Source organism: Nerophis lumbriciformis, linkage group LG21 (genome assembly GCF_033978685.3).
Source record: "Nerophis lumbriciformis linkage group LG21, RoL_Nlum_v2.1, whole genome shotgun sequence".
NCBI classification, from domain to species: Eukaryota; Metazoa; Chordata; class Actinopteri; order Syngnathiformes; family Syngnathidae; genus Nerophis; species Nerophis lumbriciformis.
This window is the reverse complement of record NC_084568.2, coordinates 33,543,545-33,568,681: the sequence shown is the minus strand read 5'-3', so window position 1 is coordinate 33,568,681 and position 25,137 is coordinate 33,543,545. Positions and strand designations below refer to the sequence as shown.

The 25,137-nt window shown below is 39.1% G+C and overlaps 1 protein-coding gene across 3 annotated transcripts in view; it reads right to left on the bottom strand.

The window, feature by feature from the left end:
* col16a1 (collagen, type XVI, alpha 1) overlaps positions 1-25,137 on the bottom strand; it is a 375,244-nt gene that overhangs the window by 213,202 nt on the left and 136,905 nt on the right. The window lies entirely within an intron of this gene.

The following is a 25,137-nucleotide window of genomic DNA, read 5'->3' as shown; positions in this document are numbered from 1 at the left end:
TGATTTAAAGAGGGAAATTGAGTCTATATTGCAAAGGTCTGGTGGTAATGAGTTCCAAAGATGAGGGGCTGAGGGGCTGAAAGCTCAGGCACCCATGGTGGACAGTTTATATAAGGGGACAGTGAGATGGCCGGATGAAGAGAATCTTAGGGAACGAGGCGACATGGAGCAGGTCAGAGAGATATGACGGGAAAAGGTTATGGATAGCTTTGAAAGTGAGGAGAATTATTTTAAATTGGATTTGGTGTCTGACGGGTAGCCAGTGGAGTTGTTGCAGAACAGGAGTGATGTGCTGGATTGAAGGGGTTCAGGTGATTATCCAGGCAGCAGAGTTCTGGAGAAGCTGAAGTTTGTGAGGGAGACCAAACAGGAGAGAGCTGCAGTAGTCCAGGCCAGAGGTGACAAGGCTATGGACCAGTATGGCAGCAGTATGAGGGGTCAAGGATGGGCGAAGGCGATTAATATTGCATAGAGGAAAGGAAGCAGAGCGGGTAATGTTGTTTATGTAAGCTTGAAAAGAGAGTGTCCTGTCGAGGAAAACACCCAGACTCTTAACTTGGGAGTAAGGTGAGACGGAGAATTTCTCGAGAGTAACAGACAAGCTGTTGGTTTTGGCTAGAATGGATTTTGTATTACAAGTAATATTTCGGTTTTATTACTATTGGAGGAAATTGGATGAGAGCCACTGTTTGAGTTCACTGAGGCAGTCCGTAAGGAGGAAGGAGGAAGAGAAGCAGTGGGTTTGGTAGAGAGGTCGAGCTGGGTGTCATCAGCAGAGGTGGGTAGAGTAGCCAGAAATTGTACTCAAGTAAGAGTACTGTTACTTTAGAGATTTATTACTCAAGTAAAAGTAAGGAGTAGTCACCCAAATATTTACTTGAGTAAAAGTAAAAAGTATGTTGTGAAAAAACTACTCAAGTACTGAGTAACTGATGAGTAACATACACACTCATATCATACATATATATATATATATATATATATATATATATATATATATATATATATATATATATATATATATATATACATACATACATACATATACATTGATATATACAGTATATAATTTATAAGTATTTATTTTGCTGTTTTTGTTTACATGTTAAAGGTGTTTTAATGAATATACATGCATGTTTAACATATAGATTCCTTTCTTTAATGAAGACTAGAATATAAGTTGGTGTATTACCTGATTCTGATGACTTGCATTGATTGTAATCAGACAGTCGTGATGATAACGTCCACGTTTTCAAATGGAGGAGAAGAAAAGTTCCTCCTTTCTGTCTAATACCACATGAAAGTGGTGGGTTTTTGGCATCCTATTTGTCCAGCTTCCATATTCGTTTTTATACACTTTACAAGAAATATATTGGTGTCAAACTCCGTAGCTTGCTAGCTTGTTTACGCTGGCTTTCGGAGACTCTTGTTTTGAAAGCGCAGGCGCACATGAGGAACGTCCTCATGTGCGGTCAGTCTTTAGGCTTTTGACGGGATGTACGGTTAAAATAAAAAAGTATCTTTTTTCCTTCACACTTTTGATTGATTGATTGGAACTTTTATTATTAGATTGCACAGTACAGTACATATTCCGTACAATTGACCACTAAATGGTAACACCCCAATAAGTTTTTCAACTTGTTTAAGTCAGGTCATGTGACCACCTGGCTCTGTTTGATTGGTCCAACGTCACCGGTGACTGCATCTGATTGGTGGAACGAAGTGAAACGTCACCAGTAAGGCAGGCACTTTGAAGGTCTGTCTGACAGACCAAAACAAACAAAGCGTGCATTAACAGATCGATAAAAATTAGTAACGAGTAGCGAGCTGAATGTAGATAAAAGTAGCGGAGTAAAAGTAGCGGAGTAAAAGTAGCGTTCCTTCTCTATAAATATACTTAAGTAAAAGTAAAAGTATGTTGCATTAAAACTACTCTTAGAAGTACAATTTATCCCAAAAGTTACTCAAGTAGATGTAATGGAGTAAATGTAGCGCGTTACTACCCACCTCTGGTCATCAGCATAACAGAGAAAATTCATTTTCAAGTCACCGAAAATATATAATGAAATGTTGAATGAATAAAATGAAGTATCCTTCATCCACATGTTATCAATCATCACAACATGTACATTAACTAGACCAGGGGTCGGCAACCTTTACCAGTCAAAGAGCCATTTTGACCAGTTTCACAAATTATAGAAAACAATGGGAGCCGCAAAAACTTTTGAATTTTTAAATGAAATAACACTGAATACAATGTTTTGTTTTTTTTGCTTTGTGCTATGTATAAATCAGGGGTCTCAGACACGCTGCCCACACCTTTATATGATATTTTAAAACTGGTGCGGCACGAGAGTTTTATATGAATAGCGCTTGTCTGCGTCATGCGTGCCGTGATGGTACAGCATATAGCGCCCACTACAACCAGCGTGCCTGATCAGCCACATGTTGTATGTGGCTTCCGCTTGCTCACATAGGTGACAGCAAGGCATACTTACTCAACAACCACACAGGTTACACTGACGGTGGCGGTATAAAAAAAACTTTAACACTCTTACTAATAATGCGCCACACTGTGAATCCACACCAAACAAGAATGACAAACACATTTCGGGAGAACATCTACACCGTAACACAACATAAACACAACAGGACAAATACCCAGAATCCCATGCAGCCCTAACTCTTCCGGGATACATTATACACCCCGCTACCGGGGGGAGGGTTGATGTGTGAGGGAGCAGGCTTGGGGTAGGGGCGGGGTTTGGTGGTAGCAGGGGTGTATAATGTATCCCGGAAGAGTTAGGTCTGCATGGGATTCTGGGTGTTTGTTCTGTTGTGTTTATGTTGTGTTAAGGTGCAGATGTTCTCCCGAAATGTGTTTGTCATTCTTGTTTGGTTTTGGTTCAAAGTGTGGCGCATTATTAGTAAGAGTGTTAAAGTTGTTTTATATGACCACCGTCAGTGTAACCTGTGTGGCTGTTGACCAAGTATGCCTTGCTGTCACGTAAGTGTGCAAGCAGAATATGTATATTGTATAACAATTGTTAGGCTGGCACGCTGTTAATACAGATTGTAGAGGGCGCCGAATGTTGTTCCATCATAGCACGCCCTTATTATATCTGTAAGGGTGAAAATCGGTGAATATGGATCCCGGGAGTTTTCTGTGAGAGGCACTGAAATCCGGAAGTCTCACGGGAAAATTGGGGGGTTCAGCAAGTAAGCTGCAGAGCCGCATCAGAGTGATCAAAGAGCCGCATGCGGCTCCGGAGCCGCGGGTTGCCGACCCCTGAACTAGACTAATCTTAAATTTAATTTAACCTCATAGGACTTCACACACAATAGTCAGTATTTACAAAACTGACAAGTACAGTAGTCTTATGATATGAATAATACAAAAACACTCAAAACTAGTTTATCATCAGGTCAGCTGCATTGTGCCTCAAAGTTTATGCATTCTCCACTCAAATACACAGAGAAACGTCATCGCTGTTTGTATGCTACGCCTCTGGCTAAGCAGGTATCTTGTGACAGTGACAAGGAGTTGCCCCAACGTAAAGCCAGCCTTGCCAGCATTTGTATTTTCCATTGCAGTCCAAACTAAAATATTTCCATGGTGCGACCCACATGCTAAAATGCTCAGTTATTGGTTGTAGTAACCAGCACAGGTCACTACACAAACATCCAAGTTCATCTGAAGAAGTAAGAAGTGCCTACTTAACTTTGGTGTTTCATGGAAATGTAATCACTCGGGCGCAGGGCCCAACGAGACCTTAGCCGTACATTAATCACAGAACTTGGCTGAGAAAATAGCCTCGGTCCGATGGGAAATATCCGGAAGGATTTACCCAAAACGACATTTATTCGCAGAGACAGTTAAAAGTAGTGATGGCAACAATATAGACCTTGAAGGGCTAAGTCCAGTAAGAGTAGAGATATTACAATTTGAAGTGATACTTTGGCATCCTTTTGACCATTGATATGAACAAGTAAAGCACGGGCAAATATAGCTACAGATTTGGAGTTTAGCATACACTGTTTTTTAGTGTTTTGCATTAACATGTCTTGGTCTATACCAGGGGTCGGCAACCTTTACCAGTCAAAGAGCCATTTTGACCAGTTTCGCAAATTATAGAAAACAATGGGAGCCGCAAATTTTTTTTGAAATTTTAAATGAAATTACACTGCACACAAAGTTTTTTTTTTGCTTTGTGCTGTGTATAAACCAGGGGTCTCAGACACGCTGTCCACACCTTTATATGATATTTGAAAGCGGGTGCGGCACGCGGGTTTTAAATGAAAGGCGCTTGTCAGCGTCATGCGTGCCGTAATGGTACAGCATATAGCACCCACTACAACTAGCGTACCTGATCAGCCACACGTTGTACGGTGTTTCCGCTTGCTCACGTAGGTGACAGCAAGGCATACTTGGTCAACAACCACACAGGTTACACTGACGGTGGCGGTATAAAAAAAAACTATAACACTCTTACTAATAATGCGCCACACTGTGAACCCACAACAAACAAGAATGACAAACACATTTCGGGAGAACATCTGCACCGTAACACAACATAAACACAACAGGACAAATACCCAGAATCCCATGCAGCCCTGACTCTACCGGGCTACATTATACAACCCCGCTACCAAACCCCGCCCACCTCAACCGACGCACAGAGGGGGGGGGTTGATGTGTGAGGGAGCAGGGTTGGGGTGGGGGCGGGGTTTGGTGGTAGCAGGGGTGTATAATGTAGCCCGGAAGAGTTAGGGCTGCATGGGATTCTGGGTGTTTGTTCTGTTGTGTTTATGTTGTGTTAAGGTGTAGATGTTCTCCCGAAATGTGTTTGTCATTCTTGTTTGGTTTTGGTTCAAAGTGTGGCGCATTATTAGTAAGAGTGTTAAAGTTGTTTTATATGGCCACCGTCAGTGTAACCTGTGTGGCTGTTGACAAAGTATGCCTTGCTGTCACGTACGTGTGCAAGCTGAAGATGTATATAGTATAACAAGTGTTGGGTTGGCACGCTGTTAATACAGTTTGTAGAGAGCGACAAATGTTGTACCATCATGGCACACCCTTATTATAGCTGTAAGGGTGAAAATCGGTGAATATTAATCCCGGGAGTTTTCTGCGAGAGGCACTGAAATCCGGAAGTCTCACAGGAAATTGGGGGGTTCAGCAAGTAAGCTGCCGAGCCGCAACAGAGTGATCAAAGAGCCGCGGGTTGCCGACCCCTGGTCTATACTGTGCTATAAAACTATTTCTAATAACTTAATTGACAAATGTAATGATACTTTAGCAATGTAGCATTAGCTTAACCAGACTACATGTAGATAAGATTAACAGCTATTTATAATACAATATTCTTGCATCATAAATAGGACTATAGAACTGAAATGGCATTGAAAGAGTAAGCTAATTAACTAACTTTTCGGTTTGAAAGTTCCTTCTTTGTTGTCTTCTTGCTGCGGGCCAGACTGACAGTCATTTCTCATAAAACGTAGCGTATCGTATCTTATATTTGTCGGTATTGAAGCCTACTGCAAAAACAACAAACATCTCTGACAGCGGAGACGCATTCGCAGCCAGGTAGAGGGGGAGAGGCGTGGAAAATGTTTTTTTTGCGTGTACATAAAGGAGTTGTTTTCAAAGAGGCAGCCAGAAAGTGGCTTGAAAAAGGTCTGTAAAAAAAAATAATAAAATAAAATAAAATCAAAATTTCAATCAAAGCGCCGCCATTACAGGTTATGTAGACCACAAAAAAAGAGTTTTAAATTTACAGTATATTCAAAATAATAACATAATTTTTTTTAAGAAGGCCCCAAATGTAAGTTCATCCCTCTTTTGAAAAAAACAAATAAATAAAATTAAATTAAAATTAAAACATTGATATACACACACACACACACAGACACACACACAGACACACACACACACACACACACACACACACACACACACACACACACACACACACACACAGGCCAAAAGTTTGGACATTTTCTTTATTTTCATGACTACCGTATTTTTCGGATTATAAATCGCAGTTTTTTTCATAGTTTGGCCGGGGGTGCGACTTATACTCCGGAGCGACTTATGTGTGAAATTATTAACACATTACCGTAAAATATCAAATAATATTATTTATCTCATTCGCGTAAGAGACGAAGCAAATGGCAGCAATCGTCACACACACAAGTCAGCAATCGTCACTCACACGTCAACCAATAAGAATTCCGCGGGGGAGGGTCACGGCAGAAGTGCATTGTGGGTCATGAGATGCTAACTGCTATATGCTATACGCTACTGCCATAACTATTAAAATGGATCACATCAACATTGGCGGTAACTTATTAAAACTGAGAAGGACTGAACAAAAATGGCACCGAAAAGGAAATCATATACTGCAGATTACAAGCTGGACGTAGTGAAATATGCAGCAGAGAACGACAATCCAGCAGCAGAAAGAAAGGACATACCAGAGGCGACACCGAGGAAGAAGATTTCATGGGATTTAGCGATTAGGAGTGACAGATTGTTTGGTAAACGTATAGCATGTTCTATATGTTATAGTTATTTGAATGACTCTTACCATAATATGTTACGTTAACATACCAGTTGGTTATTTATGCCTCATATAACGTACACTTATTCAGCCTGTTGTTCACTATTCTTTATTTATTTTAAATTGCCTTTCAAATGTCTATTATTGGTGTTGGATTTTATCAAATACATTTCCCCCAAAAATGTGACTTATACTCCAGTGCAACTTATATATATGTTTTTTTCCTTCTTTATTGTGCATTTTCGGCCGGTGCGACTTATACTCCGGAGCAACTTATACGCCGAAAAATACGGTATTTACATTGTAGATTGTCACTGAAGGCATCAAAACTATACATGAACACATGAGGAGTTATGTACTTGAACTTAAGTACTGAAATAACTGAAAACATGTTTTATATTCTCATTTCTTCAAAATAGCCACCCTTTGCTCTGATTACTGCTTTGCACACTCTTGGCATTCTCTCGATGAGCTTCAAGAGGTAGTCACCTGAAATGGTTTTCACTTCACAGGTGTGCCTTAACAGGGTTGATTAGTGGAATTTCTTGCTTTATCAATTGGGTTGGGACCATCAGTTGTGTAGTGAATGAAAAGGTGTGTCCAAACTTTTGGCTTGTACTGTATATATATTATGTTACCGTATTTTTCGGACTATATGTCGCAGTTTTTTTCATAGTTTGACCGGGGGTGCGACTTATACTCCGGAGTAGGGCTGGGCAATATATCGATATGCGTGATGTATCGCGGGTTGGTCTCTGTGCGATATAGAAAATGACTATATCGTGATATTCGAGTATGCGTTCTCATGCAGTTGCTTTTAGCTGCGGGCATTAAACTACATGCTCTACTCGCTCTTTCCTGTCTCTCCTTCTCACAGACAGACAAGCGCACCTTCGACATACGTCACATACTGTCACGTCATACGTCACATACGTATACGCCCTCCTTGAGCAGAGAGGTAGTAGCATGGCTAACGTTAGCTGTGATGCTAGCGGTAATACGAGAGAAAGAAGGTGCGAATCTGGTAACAAATGAAGGAAGAATTAATTCCAAGAAAAATAGCAGGGGGTCCACCGTCTGGCGGTGGTTTGGCTTCAAGCAGAAATATGTCATATGAAATATGACAACCGTAATTTGTCAAGTGTGGGGCGAAAGCGTTGCTATAAAAAGTAGCATTACTGCTAATATGTAGCATCATTTAAAAAGTCACCTGTTAAAGTTAAAGTACCAATGATTGTCACACACACACCTGCTAGAGAATGAACAGTGCTTACTCCGCAGTCAATATCTCCGTTCCACACGCCTACACCATCAAAATGCCGAGGCAAACATTTCCAGATCAACACAGTATGAAAAAAATAGTGATTTTTTTTAGTTGTGATTTCCTTCTCTGCATGAAAGTTTAAAAGTAGCATATATTAATGCAGTATGAAGAAGAATGTTTTAATGTAGACACATAGAATCATCATACTGCTGTGATTATATGCATCAAGTGTTCATTCAAGGCTAAGGCAAAATATCGAGATATATATCGTGTATCGCGATATGGCCTTAAAATATCGCGATATTAAAAAAAGGCCATATCGCCCAGCCCTACTCCGGAGCGATTTATGTGTGAAATTATTAACACATTAGCGTAAAATATCAAATAATATTATTGATCTCATTCACGTAAGAGATTAGACGTATAAGATTTCATGGGATTTAGCGATTAGGAGTGACAGATTGTTTGGTAAACGTATAGCATGTTCTATATGTTATAGTTATTTGAATGACTCTTACCATAATATGTTACGTTAACATACCAGTTGGTTATTTATGCCTCATATAACGTACACTTATTCAGCCTGTTGTTCACTATTCCTTATCTATTTTAAATTTCCTTTCAGATGTCTATTCTTGGTGTTGGCTTTTATCAAATAAATTTCCCCAAATAATGCGACTTATACTCCAGTGCGACTTATATATGTTTTTTCCCTTCTTTATTATGCATTTTCGGCCGGTGCGACTTATACTCCAGTGCGACTTATATATGTTTTTTCCCTTCTTTATTATGCATTTTCGGCCGGTGCGACTTATACTCCGGAGCGACTTATACTCCGAAGAATACGGTTATTACAATTAAAAAAACAAATCTCATATTTCCAAGCTGTTGTCATTGATTGCCAACTGCTCCTCTTTTGTTTGCCAACTTTTCTGGTCACTGGTGCATGCAAGTGAAAAGCTCTGACATGTTTTGGAAGAAGTAATTTGGCTCCAATTCACTTTTCTTCGAGGCTGATATTCAGTTCTATATGGTGCAACTCCACATTTCGTCATGATTAGCTACAGCAAATAGCTTCTATGTATAATACATTGACATCTACAGCATATCTTTCAACATATCAACTTTAGAGCTTCATCCATGAATATGACAAGATTACAGATTTGGGCATCTGTTTAAGTCCTCATGCATACAGAATGCCAACATTATGAGTTGATGATTAAAATGGATTGGGGGGTGTTCTGTTGAATAAAGGAACACATTGGATGAAGTGGTTACTTCTATTTATATAACATTAATGAACTGCATAAATTAAACCTCATTTCCAGTCATGTTTGCCAGCTGACGAGCTGATTGGGGTAAATTAAGAGCACCCGAGAATCCGACTAGTAGCGGCATGCATACATCCTGGAGGATATGGGATGGACTTGGAAGGCTACTCCCCCTCTTTAAAGGGGAACATTATCACAATTTTAGAAGGGTTGAAACCATTAAAAATCAGTTCCCAGTGGCTTATTTTATTTTTCGAAGTTTTTTCAAAGTTTTACCCATCACGCAATATCCCTAAAAAAAGCTTCAAAGTGCCTGATTTTAACCATCGTTATATACACCCGTCCATTTTCCTGTGACGTCACATAGTGATGCCAATACAAACAAACATGGCGGATAGAACAGCAAGCTATAGCGACATTAGCTCGGATTCAGACTCGGATTTCAGCGGCTTAAGCGATTCAACAGATTACGCATGTATTGAAACGGATGGTTGTAGTGTGGAGGCAGGTAGCGAAAACGACATTGAAGAAGAAACTGAAGCTATTGAGCCATATCGGTTTGAACCGTATGCAAGCGAAACCGACGAAAATGACACGACAGCCAGCGACACGGGAGAAAGCGAGGACGAATTCGGCGATCGCCTTCTAACCAACGATTGGTATGTGTTTGTTTGGCATTAAAGGAAACTAACAACTATGAACTAGGTTTACAGCATATGAAATACATTTGGCAACAACATGCACTTTGAGAGTGCAGACAGCCCAATTTTCATTAATTAATATATTCTGTAGACATACCCTCATGCGCTCTCTTTTCCTGAAAGCTGATCTGTCCAGTTTTGGAGTTGATGTCAGCAGGCCAGGGAAGCTAGGGTCGATATTCTTCTCTTGATCATTTTCGGTGGCATAAGGGACGGTGTGAGCCAAGACATCCAGGGGGTTTAGCTCGCTCGTCTGCGGGAACAAACTGCCGCCATTGCTTGCCGTGCTACCGGGGTCCTTTTTCCCTGAATTGCTCACACACTCCGGCAGATTCAATGGGGGTCTGGCGGCAGATTTCTTTGACTTTATCGTTGGAAATGCATCTGCTTTGAGTGTCGCAGGATATCCACACATTCTTGCCATCTCTGTCGTAGCATAGCTTTCGTCGGTAGTGTGCGGAATAAACGTCCAATTTCTTGCCACTTTCGCATCTTTGGGCCACTGGTGCAACTTGAATCCGTCCCTGTTCGTGTTGTTACACCCTCCGACAACACACCGACGAGGCATGATGTCTCCAAGGTACGGAAAACAGTCGAAAAAACGGAAAATAACAGAGCTGATTTGACTCGGTGTTTGAGAAAATGGCGGATTGCTTCACAACGTGACGTCATCGCTCCGAGAGCGAATAATAGAAAGGCGTTTAATTCGCCAAAATTCACCCATTTAGAGTTCGGAAATCGGTTAAAAAAATATATGGTCTTTTTTCTGCAACATCAAGGTATATATTGACGCTTACATAGGTCTGGTGATAATGTTCCCCTTTAACTTAACTTAAACCAGGTAATAATACAAGGCGACAATCACGCAACACACATCTGCGAAATACATTTTAGTTTTTTTACGGGAATGAGGGAATCTTGTCTTTGAGCTTTACTGAACATGGAGGTTAATGTACATACACATATACAGATATTGATGGTTGTGATATATTCAAAAAAGGCGTAATGCTCGTGTTCACCCCTGCTGAACTCCACTGGGTTCTCTTTGATCTCCCCTTGAATAATACACTTTATACGTCTGTGTTCATTAGGGAGACACGGTCAGAAGTGTGCTCACTATGTGTAGTTTTTTTTTGTTTTGTGTTAATAAGAGAAGATCCTGAATTATTGAATGTGCTTTACAGTGTGGCATTCACAGATAATTGGACTAGGCTGCTGATCATCAAAAAGTAGTTTCTCTCTCAGCCTTTCCAGTACCTCGGGCCATTAAAGTCAGCCAACACACGAGAGAGGGAAAAAAAAATAGGCGTTTGATGTGTGATGTCGTTGATTTATTACAATGATTCAAAATTGTCTACATTGGGCTAAAATGAGGAGGAAAATGACAGACTAAAAAGGTAATAACACAAAGGAATATATTAATGGGAGTCTCTTACATGTGTGCTTCCAAGCAAATGGGACGAACAAGAATACATTCCTGGTTGTTTTCCAGAGATAAAACTGCAGTACAGGGAGAAGTGAAAAGACCATACTTGCCAACCCTCCCGGATTTTCCAGGAGACTCCCGAAATTCAGCGCCTCTCCCGAAAACCTCCCGGGACAAATTTTCTCCCGAAAATCTCCGGAAATTCATGCGGACCTGAGTGACGTGTCGACAGCCTGTTTTCACGTCTGCTTTCCCACAATATAAACAGCGTGCCTGCCCAATCACTTTATAACTGTAGAATGATCGAGGGCAAGTTCTTGGTTTCTTATGTGGGTTTATTGTTAGGCAGTTTCATTAACGTCCTCCCAGCGCGGTAACAACACACAACAACAGCAGTCACGTTTTCGTCTACCGTAAAGCAGTTCGTCTACAGTAAACAGCAATGTTGTGACACTCTTTAACAGGACAATACTGCCATCTACTGTACATGCATATATGACAATAACATCTAGGGCTTTTAGAGAGTGCAGTGCACAACTGCGCACACAACAAGGAGACAAAGCAGAATGCATCATCAGAGAGGGTGTTCAGCATGGTTAGAAAAATAGTGACAGAGAATAGAACAAGGATGGACAATTCAACCCTTAACTCAACAATGAGTAGATGAGTGTTATGTGTGTGTATATTTGTAAATAAATGAACACTGAAATTCAAGTATTTCTCTTATTTATATATATAATAAAAAATAATAATAAAAAAAAAATATATATATATATATAGCTAGAATTTACTGAAAGTCAAGTATTTCTTATATATATGTGAAATACTTGACTTGGTGAATTCTAGCTGTAAATATACTCCTCTCCTCTTAACCACGCTTCCGACCACGCCCCCCCCCCCCACCTCCCGAAATCGGAGGTCTCAAGGTTGGCAAGTATGGAAAAGACCATCCCCCTTTTATGCCCCAGGCCTAAATGTAATTCGCCTGAAGAATACCAAACATTTAAATGTGAGAGTCATTATAGTCATATTGTTGTGTATTTTTGTGTATACAAGTTGGGAACTGGAAGTTCAAAAGGCAACACGATTCATGGGAAAAATGTGTTGTTGACTTTTCTACGTTCTACAAAATCCAAAAGTACGTGGAAACAGTGCTACTAACTTTTCCGGATGTTTTAGAGACATGAAAGCATGTATCGCTCTGCAGTGAATGTCTTTAACGAGCAGTGGGTGCTACCCTGAGCCCCTTCACACTCGCTTCGTGCAGCAGTCCCAGCTGCAGTCATAGCAAGGCATGTATATCATTGGGATTTTATCAGTATTCCTTATTGATCCGGTATTCTTCTCATTACTGTATGTAATTGGTGTAAATAAAGATCTGAAAAGCTGTATTTTTTTATTAGCACTAGAGATGTCCGATAATATCGGGCTGTCGATATTATCGGCCGTTAAATGCTTTAAAATGTAATATCGGAAATTATCGGTATCGGTTTCAAAAAGTAAAATGTATGACTTTTTCAAACGCCGCTGTGTACACGGACGTAGGGAGAAGTACAGAGCGCCAATAAACTTTAAAGGCACTGCCTTTACGTGCCGGCCCAATCAAATAATATCTACGTCTTTTCACACACACACAAGTGAATGCAAAGCATACTTGGTCAACAGTCATACAGGTCACACTGAGGGTGGCCGTATACACAAAATTAACACTGTTACAAATATGCGCCACACTGTGAACCCACACCAAACAAGAATGACAAACATATTTCGGTAGAACACCCGCACCGTAACACAACAGAGCAAATACCCAGAACCCCTTGCAGCACTAACTCTTCCGGGACGCTACAATATACACCCCCCCGCTACCCCCTACCCCGCCCACCTCAACCTCCTCATGCTCTCTCAGGGAGAGCATGTCCCAAATTCCAAGCTGCTGTTTTGCGGCATGTTAAAAAATAATAATGCACTTTGTGACTTCAATAATAAATATGGCAGTGCCATGTTGGCATTTTTTTCCATAACTTGAGTTGATTTATTTTGGAAAACCTTGTTACATAATAATGTGTTAATTCCACCACTGTATATATCGGTATCGGTTGATATCAGAATCGGTAATTAAGAGTTGGACAATATCGGAATATTGGATAGCGGCAAAAAAGCCATTATCGGACATCTCTAATTAGCACAAGAGGTTGTATACCACCAACATCGTGTACGGTCTCACAGCAGGGAAGTGTTTTACCAACACCTACTTTTTAAGTCTTAAACAAGTCCACTATGTTTGCAGTGCAAGGTGCAATGCAGTTGTTATGTCGCCCACACTGATCGCTGTGTTTCTGCTCATTACAATCACAACCAGCTAAAAATAATATGGCACACCTTTTACATTTTATCATCATTTATAATACTTAATATAAATCAATACAATCAATTAGCATGTTAGGTGTGTGTGCATTTACGTAAGCAAAGTGTGTTTTGATGCCACGCAAATGAGGCGCGGTGGACTACCGTGACATGACAACTAGATCCATGTCAGCGGATGCAATCTTGCTCGACAGAGACTTTGTGGATTATTGTATTACTTCAATATTTCACTATTTTGAGTGGATTAATATTGGCCTGTGTCTTACTGTATCGCTAGAGGATGATTGACAAAGCGCTGTGTAACATTACTTCTTATTCGCGTGCATGACTTTGAGGGGACCTTTTAAGGAGGAAATATAGTTGTGTTAAACTTTTGTGTGATGTTACTTCCTGACTTCTGATTATTCTAAGCTGACTATCAGATCCTACCAATGTCGTTTTTTATGCATTGCAGTGGCACGTGAAATGAATGTAAAACAAAATAATGATTGTGAGCGAGGTTTAAAAAAAAACAAAAACGGATAGACGTCTCATTTGTCCAGAATCTTAACAGGCCTTCGGGACCAACCCAATTAGGAAGCGGTACTTGGTATACATCTCTAGTCATAGCAGAGAAGAGGCTCACAGCTCTCTGTGTCCAGGCTGCAAATTAAATGTGCATGTATGTACAGAGCGAGACGTACAACTTTTTTCACTGTCATGCTACGCTAAAAGAAATCACTAGAACGTCCCAATGCCGTCGTTGAAATTAATGAGCCAGTCAATAGATTGGGTTCGTTGGTGAATGTCACAACCTTTCCACATTCGATACTCATCTCACAATGCAGAACACAATTAATTTAAAAAAATGAAGAGAACAAACTAAAAATTGACAGAAGAAAGTTCAAATGCAACAAATTAGCTTTTTTTTTTTTTAACTCACTTTTTATTTCTCTCATGACGTTATTTCCCTCCTACAGCGTCCTTTGTAATCAGTTATGAAAATGACGCGTTGTCGTGATCTCGCGACTTTTAGGACAGCCAATAGCTGCTTCCCTTAATGAGGAGTTGGCAACAGTGGCTGGAAAGTTGACTGACCATTAGTTCACGGAGGTCTGAATACCAGAACTGTATAGACAAAGTCTGGAGTTGATTCCAGCTTTGGAATGTGGTTTCTCATAACAAAATCTGAATATACAAACCCACCAATAATGGCAACACTACCAAACAGAACTTTGGTGTCAACAAACACCACTCTTGACACAAAAATCCTTGAAACGGGTGATACCAAAAAAAAAGGGTCGGAAAGTTTAAGGAAAAATAAATCCCTCACAATTGTATAACCAGGTCACAGGAACAACTCCCACACAGAAGTATTGTCTCAGTCTGCAATCAAGAGACGTCTTTGTGACTAAAATACACAAGGATTACAGCAAACTGCTTTGCACAGACACAACGGAAAGACCACAATTTAGATTTAAAACAACATTCTATGGACAGCTAAAATCGTGATTACTTTGCACTAAAAGACAACAATATAGAGGAGATCATCCAAAGCATTATCCTCACACACAGGGACGTGCACATGATTATAGAGGGGCAGGGGCTCAAAGTCAGAAAAGGGCAGGACATTTTTTTTTGGTCCTTTACACAATATGGAAATTAATGTAAAATTAAATTTGCTAATAGGAAGCTAACTACTTAGCTGTGTGTCCTTTGTAGGTAAAAGTGATTGACATTTCTTTTGTGTCAACAAATTATTGTCATAATGAGTTAATTCACATTATCATAGGCTTGGAAGACATGAAAAGCAACAAAATACTGGTTTATTATTAGGCTATTTATTGTTAAAGATAAGCACTTTAATATTGAACATTGAACAGTGCAACATCTCAGGTGTGACACTTTCTGAGGTCTGTGGTCTTTCTTGAATTCTGGTGCAGTACTTGATTTTAGCCATGCATTAAGAGGTCTGCTACCCTTAGCTGCTTCCTGGCGCTCCTTCTCCTTCCTTTTCTGTATCCTTTCTTTTTTTGGCATTGTGCTGCAGGCGTAATCAACATGAATCAAGTTTAAATACAGATGGTAATATTCCTAACAGATAACCTACATCTTATATCCCCAGAATGCTGAAATTATTATTATTATTAATAATTATTATTATTATTATCATTATTATTATTATTACTATTGTTATTATTATCATTATTATTATTATTTTGTTAACCCACACAGTAATAGCAAAGTCACAATAAACTTTATATCTAAACCTCTACTGTGAGAGAAATGTGATCCGCCGTAAACACAGTGCATTTTATTTTGAAAATTAACCCGGTGTTTTATTTTGTATTTTGTACACTACTTCCTGTCCCGCACGATCCGCTCTGCTCTGTGCGGATTTGATGTGCCGTGCTCAATTGATGCGCCGTGCTCCGACGTCCGGCAAAAACAGAAGCTGACACATTGAATAATTGAATAATACAGCGTTTTTCTGAAATATTACTCATATTAGATGCTGAATAAGTGAACGGCGACTAGACCATAACTCACAGGTTCAAGTTGCTCCACTGTCACGTCTCCTCAGTACTGACTCTCTCTCCTCTCACTTACTCACTCACTCGCCCTCTTTCTCTCTCTCTGGCGGAAGCGGCAGGCTCAAACAACCCGGTATTATAAGAAAACGTGGAGTTTTTGTACCGCTGTTTTTTTGTGTTTTTTTTTTACATCCCTGACAGGAATTTATTAATGTTGTTTAAAGAAAAAAAAAGAAAAAAACACACACACACACAGGCAGAGGGCACTTTTTAAGACGAGGCAAAAAAGGGCAGGGGCTCAAGCACCCATAGGGCCCTATGTGTGCACGTGCCTGCTCACACAGAGTGTCTGTATTCCAATTTAGCCTAAGCTGTGCATAACTGCCAATATAACTTGGTTGCTAATGCTTGTTAATAATGTCTGTGCTGATAGACGTACAATCATGAATACTAAATGTGACTGAGGGTGTACTATCAGCTCACCTTCAGCCAAATGTTGCAAAACGGATGGCAAAATATGCTTCACAGCAAAGGCTGATAACAATCCAAAACACGGTGCCAAAGCAAACGGCAAACTTCTCATGAACGGAAATTAAACATTATTCAAATATCCTGAATCTAAATAAGCGGTTTCTCACTTTTCACAAGGCAGAAAGTCAATTTATTGCACAGCTATTGAAGGGAAGTGACATTAAAGGCCTAAAAAAAGCATCTCTTGAGAGTTTATCATTTAATGAATTCTAGATTGTTCTGGTTCTATGTGGCTGTCACACTTGGCAACACAAAAGTCAATATGTTTTAGCTTTAACATGAGGGACGTGAATCTTGCAACTCACGATTTGATTCCAATTCTTGGGGTGATGATTAGCTCCCGAGTCGATTCAACACAATTCCCCAAACAAACTGATTCTTACAATATACTATGTCGTTAAAAACTGACAGCAAAAACTTTTCAAAACAGGTAACAAATGCACAACTTACATAGGACTTATACAAGTAGTGAGTAAATGCCATAGTTGCCAACCCTCCTGAATTTTCTGGGAGACTCCCGAATTTCAGTGCCTCTCCCGAAAATCTCCCGGGACAACCATTCTCCCGAATTTCCAGCCGGACTTAAGGCACGCCCCCTCCAGGTCCGTGCGGACCTGAGTGAGGACAGCCTGTCGTCACGTCCGCTTGGCCAACCAAAAAGTAACCACAGAACACTAATACCGTATAGTGTTCTGTGGTTACTTTTTGGTTGGCCAACTGTTTATGTTGTATTGCGCACCCTGACGGCAAGGGTGGGAGTCGGTTCTGAAGTATGAAGTAAAGAGACGTAACTTTGTCACCTCGCCTGGATATTGACTCCAACCCAGAATATTACACTGCCCATACCTACGCTCCTTTAAAGGCTGTGCTACTGGCTGCAAAGCATTGCACTTTCAAATACAACAATGAGTAGAGGAGTGTTATGTGTGTATTTATTTTTATTTATATGTATATATATATATATATATATATATATATATATATATATATATATATATATATATATATATATATATATATAATAAAATACATACATACATATATATATATATATATATATATATAGCTAGAATTCACTGAAAGTCAAGTATTTTATATATATATATATATATATATATATATATATATATATATATATATATATATATATAGCTAGAATTCACTGAAAGTCAAGTCTTTATTTTATATATATATATATATATATATAGCTAGAATTCACTGAAAGTCATTTATTTTATTTATATATATATATATATATATATATATATGTATATATATATATATATATATATATATATATATACACATACATGCATACATACATATATATCTATATACATAGATACATATACATAGATACATATATATATATATATATATATATATATATATATATATATATATATATATATATATATATATATACACATATATATACATATATGTCTTAATAAGGTTATCCAAAAAATAGTGCTCGATACCGTAGTAGAGCGCAATATATGTATGTGTGGGAAAAAAATCACAAGACTATTTCATCTCTACAGGCCTGTTTCATGAGGGGTTCCCTCAATCATCAGGAGATTTTTTTACATATATATACATATATATATATATATATACATACATACATACAAATATATATATATATATATATATATATATATATTAGGGATGTCCCAATCCAGGTTTTTGCACTTCCGATCCGATACCGATATTGTTTTTGCATTTCCGATCCGATACCGATACTGACCGAAACCGATACTGGCCTATCCGAGCATGTATTAAAGTTTAAAGTTATTTAGCCTACTTAGTTGTCAGAATCATGTTGAAAAGGTTTTTAGTACTCTTGATAACAACTAGCCAGCTGAATTAGGGGAGTTTGAATAATACACAATGGTTGATAACAAGAAACTGACCTGTTTATTCAAGGATAAACACAAAATAGACAAAATTATACATGACAAACAGAAATGGCATCATTGAACTAGGGCTGGGCGATATGACCTTTTTTTAATATTGCGATATTTTAAGGCCATATTGCGATACACGATATATATCTCCATATTTTGCCTCAGCCTTGAATGAACACTTGATGCATATAATCACAGCAGTATGATGATTCTATGTGTTTTGATTGATTGATTGAGATTTTTATTAGTAGGTTGCACAGTGAAGTACATATTCCGTACAATTGACCACTAAATGGTAACACCCCAATAAGTTTTTCAACTTGTTTAAGTCGGGGTCCACTTAAATTGATTCATGATACAGATATATACTATCAGATATATACTATCATCATAATACAGTCATCACACAAGATAATCACATTGAATTATTTACATTATTTATAATCCAGGGTGTGGAGGGGGGCGCCGGATGTAAGTGTCAAAAAGACAGCCAAAAGAGTTTGATATGAGAATAAATCTAAAGTTAAAATATAGGGTAGAAATGCACCCATTTGCAGGAAATGTAGTCTTGATTTCCAAAATTTTCTTTCAAGGCTTGCATGTCTACATTAAAACATTCTTCTTCATACTGCATTAATATATGCTACTTTTAAACTTTCATGCAGATTTTTTTTAAATGTCTCAAAAAAAATTCAGTGTTGACAGCTAGATTTTTGTGGACATGTTCCATAAATATTGATGTTAAAGATTTATTTTTTTGTGAATAAATGTTTGGAATTAAGTTCATGAATCCAGATGGATCTCTATTACAATCCCCAAAGAGGGCACTTTAAGTTGATGATTATTTCTATGTGTAGAAAAATTTATTTATAATTGAATCACTTGTTTATTTTTCAACAAGTTTTTAGTTATTTTTATATCTTTTTTTCCCAAATAGTTAAAGAAAGACCACAACAAATGAGCAATATTTTACACTGTTATACAATTTAATAAATCAGAAACTGATGACATAGTGCTGTATTTTACTTCTTTATCTCTTTTTTTCAACCAAAACTGCTTTGTTCTGATTAGGGGGTACTTGAATTAAAAAAATGTTCACAGGGGGAACATCACTGAAAAAAGGTTGAGAACCACTGCCTTAGAGGGAGCGTTGCTCGCACGGCTGCGCTACCTCTCTGCTCGGGGAGGACGTATACGTATGTGACGTATGTCGTGACAGTATGTGACGTGTGTAAGAAGGTGCGCTTGCTGTCTGTGAGAAGCACAGATACAGAAAAGAGTGAGAAGAGCCTGTCGTGTAATGCCAGCAGCTATAAGCAACTGCGTCAGAATCCACAGACGTGTGGGGTGTGTTGAAGGTGTGCTGGAAAATGCGGAACGGAAATTACGGAGCAGCAGAAAAGTGGAATGTATTATTTAAATCGGTGCGTTGGAAAACACGGACCGGAGTTATTTTTTAAACTGGATCTGGATCGGCATTTTCCCATGACTTGCCGATACGCAATTTTTGGCAAATATCGGCAGCCGATCCGATCCAAATATCGGATCGGGACATCCCTAATATATATATATATATATATATATATATATACACACACATATATATACATATATACACATACATACATACATATATATACATACATACATACATACATATATATATACATACATACATACATACATACATATATATATACATACATACATACATACATACATACATATATATATATATATATATATATATATACATACATATATATATATATACATACATATATATAAGAAATACTTGAATACCCCGACCCCGCCCACCTGAAGCCCCTCCCCCAAATCTCCCGAATTTGGAGGTCTCAAGGTTGGCAAGTATGGTAAATGCGGACATGGCCAAAAAAAAGTCTTCTATATGTCGATTTTTGAAACCCCAAATATACACTCAAAGGATGGCAATTTCTACATGAACACATACATAAATTAAAAAAACTTGAGACTGCACAGGAAGTGTGATGCACAAAAACATATCACCTTACCAAAGCAATTTGATATGCCCGAGAGGGCCATTCTCTTTGGCCGATCCGTTTTGGTTCTGCAGCACGATTCCTCAACACTAGTTTTAATTAAACCTGCTCCCCAGACATAATGTCAGCAAATTACCAGTAAGTAGAGATTTGGATGAATCAGAGAAACAGTCTATGTTTGTGTGCAACAAAATATATCTGCTGCACTTGAGAAAGTACTTTCTCTCAAACCACTGCGGAAGACGCGTCTAGGGAGCGAGCAAGCTGGCGCAGTCTCGTCTGACTAGCCAATGATGAGGGTGTCCCAAGAGGGGTTCCTCAAAGCGTCTTTTGGAGCTTCATCGAGCTACGAGGGACTGACATGCCACCTTAGTCATATGGCAGGAGAGACCCCGGAAAGCACCACGAGGGAGCATGGCATTTCAGAGCTAAATAAATATAGCTCAGCAGAAAAACAACACTTTTGTGTCACCTGGTTGCTGCTAAGACAAACCTACGACTCACTTGCACACAGCATAGAAAATATATTGTTCATATCAACACCGTGAAATAACTGAGGGCTCATAAAGTGAAACCACCTTGCCACAAACGGCCAGCAGCTGAAACAAAAGTAAGCCATAATTAATTGTGCTCCATAAAATGTGAAGCTTTAAGCCACATCAGCTCAAGCATTGCTATAAAGTGGGACTAGTGGGTCAGGGAACACCTGCTTTATTAAAATGTTTTTTAATAAAGTTGTCAAAAATCAATCTGGTGGAAGAGTTAACCCGTTGATGCGTACGTCAAAAATGACCCCACGGGTTCCATCCATCCATCCATTTCCTACCGCTTGTCCTTTTTTGGAGTCGCGAAGGGGGGGGGGGCAATTTAGTGTTGCCAATCAACCTATCCCCAGGTGCATGTCTTTGGCGGTGGGAGAAAGCCGGAGTACCCGGGGGGAACCCACGCAGTCACGGGGAGAACATGCAAACTCTATACAGAAAGATCCCGAGCCCGGGTTTGAACTCAGGACTTATCGGGACCTTCGTATTGTGAGGCACATGCACAACCCTTGTTCCACCGTGCTGCTGTATTCTTCAAAATGGTGAAATGAAAAGTTTTAATATTTTCATATTTCAGGCATTCCTAATACAACATGTTTGTGACATGAGGCAATTTGCTATTTTTTTTTTTTTTTGGATTAATTTTTAGAAATTGCAGTTTTTGTTTTACTACCCCACTCTTCTACAATTGGGGTCACAAATGACCCCAAGCAGCTCCTATAGAATCTTTTATGATTTTTTTTATTCTTAGCAACTCTGATTGTCCCACTTACACATCTGATGCAACTTTGACTGTCAATACTGTGCCACTTACACATCTTATGTCATCTCTCACATTTGATGCAACTTTGACTGTCAATACAGTCCCACTTACACATCTGATGCAACTTTGACTGTCAATACTGTGCCACTTACACATCTTATGTCATCTCTCACATTTGATGCAACTTTTGACTGTCAATACTGTCCCACTTACACATCTTATGTCATCTCTCACATTTGATGCAACTTTGACTGTCAATACTGTCCCACTTACACATCTGATGCAACTTTGACAATCAATACTGTTCCACTTACACATCGTATGTCATCTCTCACATTTGATGCAACTTTGACTGTCAATACTGTCCCACTTACACATCTGATGCAACTTTGACCGTCAATACTGTCCCACTTACACATCTGATGTCATCTCTCACAACTGATGCAATTTTGAATGTCAATACTGTCCCACTTACAAATCTGATATCATCTCTCACATCTGATGCAACTTTGACTGTCAATACTGTCCCACTTACACATCTGATGTCATCTCTCACATCTGATGCAATTTTGACTGTCAATACTGTCCCACTTACACATCTGATGTCATCTCTCACATCTGATGCAATTTTGACTGTAAATACTGTCTCACTTACAAATCTGATATCATCTCTCACATCTGATGCAACTTTGACTGTCAATACTGTCCCACTTACACATCTGATGACATCTCTCACATCTGATGCAATTTTGACTGTCAATACTGTCCCACTTACAAATCTGATATCTCTCACATCTGATGCAACCTTGACTGTCAATACTGTCCCACGTACACATCTGATGTCATCTCTCACATCTGATGCAATTTTGACTGTCAATACTGTCCCACTTACAAATCTGATATCATCTCTCACATCTGATGCAACTTTGACTGTCAATACTGTCCCACTTACACATCTGATGTCATCTCTCACATCTGATGCAATTTTGACTGTCAATACTGTCCCACTTACAAATCTGGTATCATCTCTCACATCTGATGCAACTTTGACTGTCAATATTGTCCCACTTACAAATCTGATATCATCTCTCACATCTGATGCAACTTTGACTGTCAACACTGTCCCACTTACACATCTGATGTCATCTCTCACATCTGATGCAACTGGCCATGAAACTATCAGGAGAAAAGCATGACTGGTTGTGTATGCTGGACATGTTGTCAGGAAAGTCAGGTGACTGGTTGTGTTTAATTATCGCCTTCTTGATCTAACTCTTCTATTTCTTTCTTTCTCATGAAATAGTTTTTCCAAGGCTGTTTGTTGCTGTCACTTCATGTTGTGCTCCGGAATTTGGTGCGTCGCGTAACTTTGCAAGGTTACTTCCGTTCTGTCAGTTGCGTCTTTTGTGGCTTAAAGTTAAGTTGTGGCTTGATGTCATTGTGTTGTGTCGTTTGTATTTGTTGTGGCTCCTGCAAACGAGCTGTAGCTGGACGTTTTTGTGTTGTAAATAATGATAAAGTCATGTGGCCTTTGTGTTTGTGGCTATGTGCCATTTTTGTTTTGATGATGTCACAGACGGGCAAAATAGACTAAACGTTTAACATTCTTATATTTTTATTTAGGTTTTAACTTCATATATTGTTTGCCGTTCTTAAAACCAACGTTTTCCTTTTTCTAGTGTTGATCAAATCGGATAAGCGGACGAAGATGGATTTTATTGATAAAATGGATTGATTCCTTTTTAAAACGATCTTGGATCAATGCCTATCTTCTGGAAGGCAAACGTGCCGAGCAAAGAATGATATACTTGAAATTTAGGAGTATAAATCGATCTATGAATGTATCGATTAATTGTTACACTGCTAGGTTATTTCCTCTGATCATTCTCCATTGTGATGGGTGGGTGTATCGATCTAAATATCTAGTATCGATACCAAGGTGGATATTGGTATCCATGGGATCGATACTTTTGTTGCAGTTTCTCTTGTATAGTGTACATCAGTGTTTCCAATTGCTTGAGGAAACTGAACAAACAGTGAGTGAAGTAACATTAAAATGAAATAAAAAATTGTGATAAAACAATAGTTTTTACTAGGGTTGTACGGTATACCGGTACTAGTATAGTATCGCTGTACTAATGAATCAAAAACAGTACTGTAAAGTACCGGTTTCCGGGCATGACGGCGCGTCGTCACTTCATGACATTGCTGGTTTTACGAACTGAGGAGCATGTTCGGGAGTGCACAATTACAGAGTACTTACAAGCAGACACAGTGTGTTGACAGAAAAGAGAGAAATGGACGCATTTTGGTTTGAAAACTGACGATAAAGGTGTAGTTATAACACTGAAACGCCCTCAGGAAGAGGTGCTTTAAGACATGGCTAGCTAGTTAGCGGCTAATGTCCATCCGCAGTCGGCAGTGTTTTAGCTACTTCTAAATCACTAATCCTGGCCTCCACGGTGACAAATAAAGTACGTTTCTTACAAGTATCATCCCTGCAGGATGAGGAATAGCTAAACATGCACTAAAGCGAATCAACAGGCCCTCCAGCGAGTGGTTAAAGCGGCGGGGAAAATTACAAGGACGATACTCCCAGAGATGAGTGCCATGTACACAATTCGCTGCCTAAAGCGAGTACATAACATCCTGATGGACAGATACCACCCAGCACATGGCCTCTTCAACCTGCTACCCTCTGGGAGGAGGTATAGATCGATTTGCGCCAGGACCACCAGAATGTCTCACAGTCTATATCCCCAGGCTGTGAGACTGCTAAATGAACAGCCTGCCCCTTTGCTGCCCCGGACCATCTTATTACCTCACTCTTCACCACCTCAATAATTGTGCTCTGGACATTGCATTGCTGCAACATCAACGTAACACCCATCAGACTTCTGACTGTTCCCAACCCCACGCCCCTCTATTCGCAATCTTCTTGACAATGCTAAACTATAAACTATGGTCAACCTGCACTTCAATGCAGTTTCTATGCCGCTAGACAAAGCTCAAACAAAATCTCGTTGACATGCATGACTTAAGTGTTATTATGACAATGACAATAAAGGAATTGATTGATTGATTGATTGATTGATTGATTGATTAAACATGCTTCACTACACATCATAGGAGGATACAATAGCTCACTGGCGTCACCGCTAACAAAAGCTAGCGCGCCTGAATGTAAACAAATGCCATGGGTGGATTTACACCTGACATCTACTGTAATGATACCAAGTACAATAGCGTATCTAGTTGATACTAC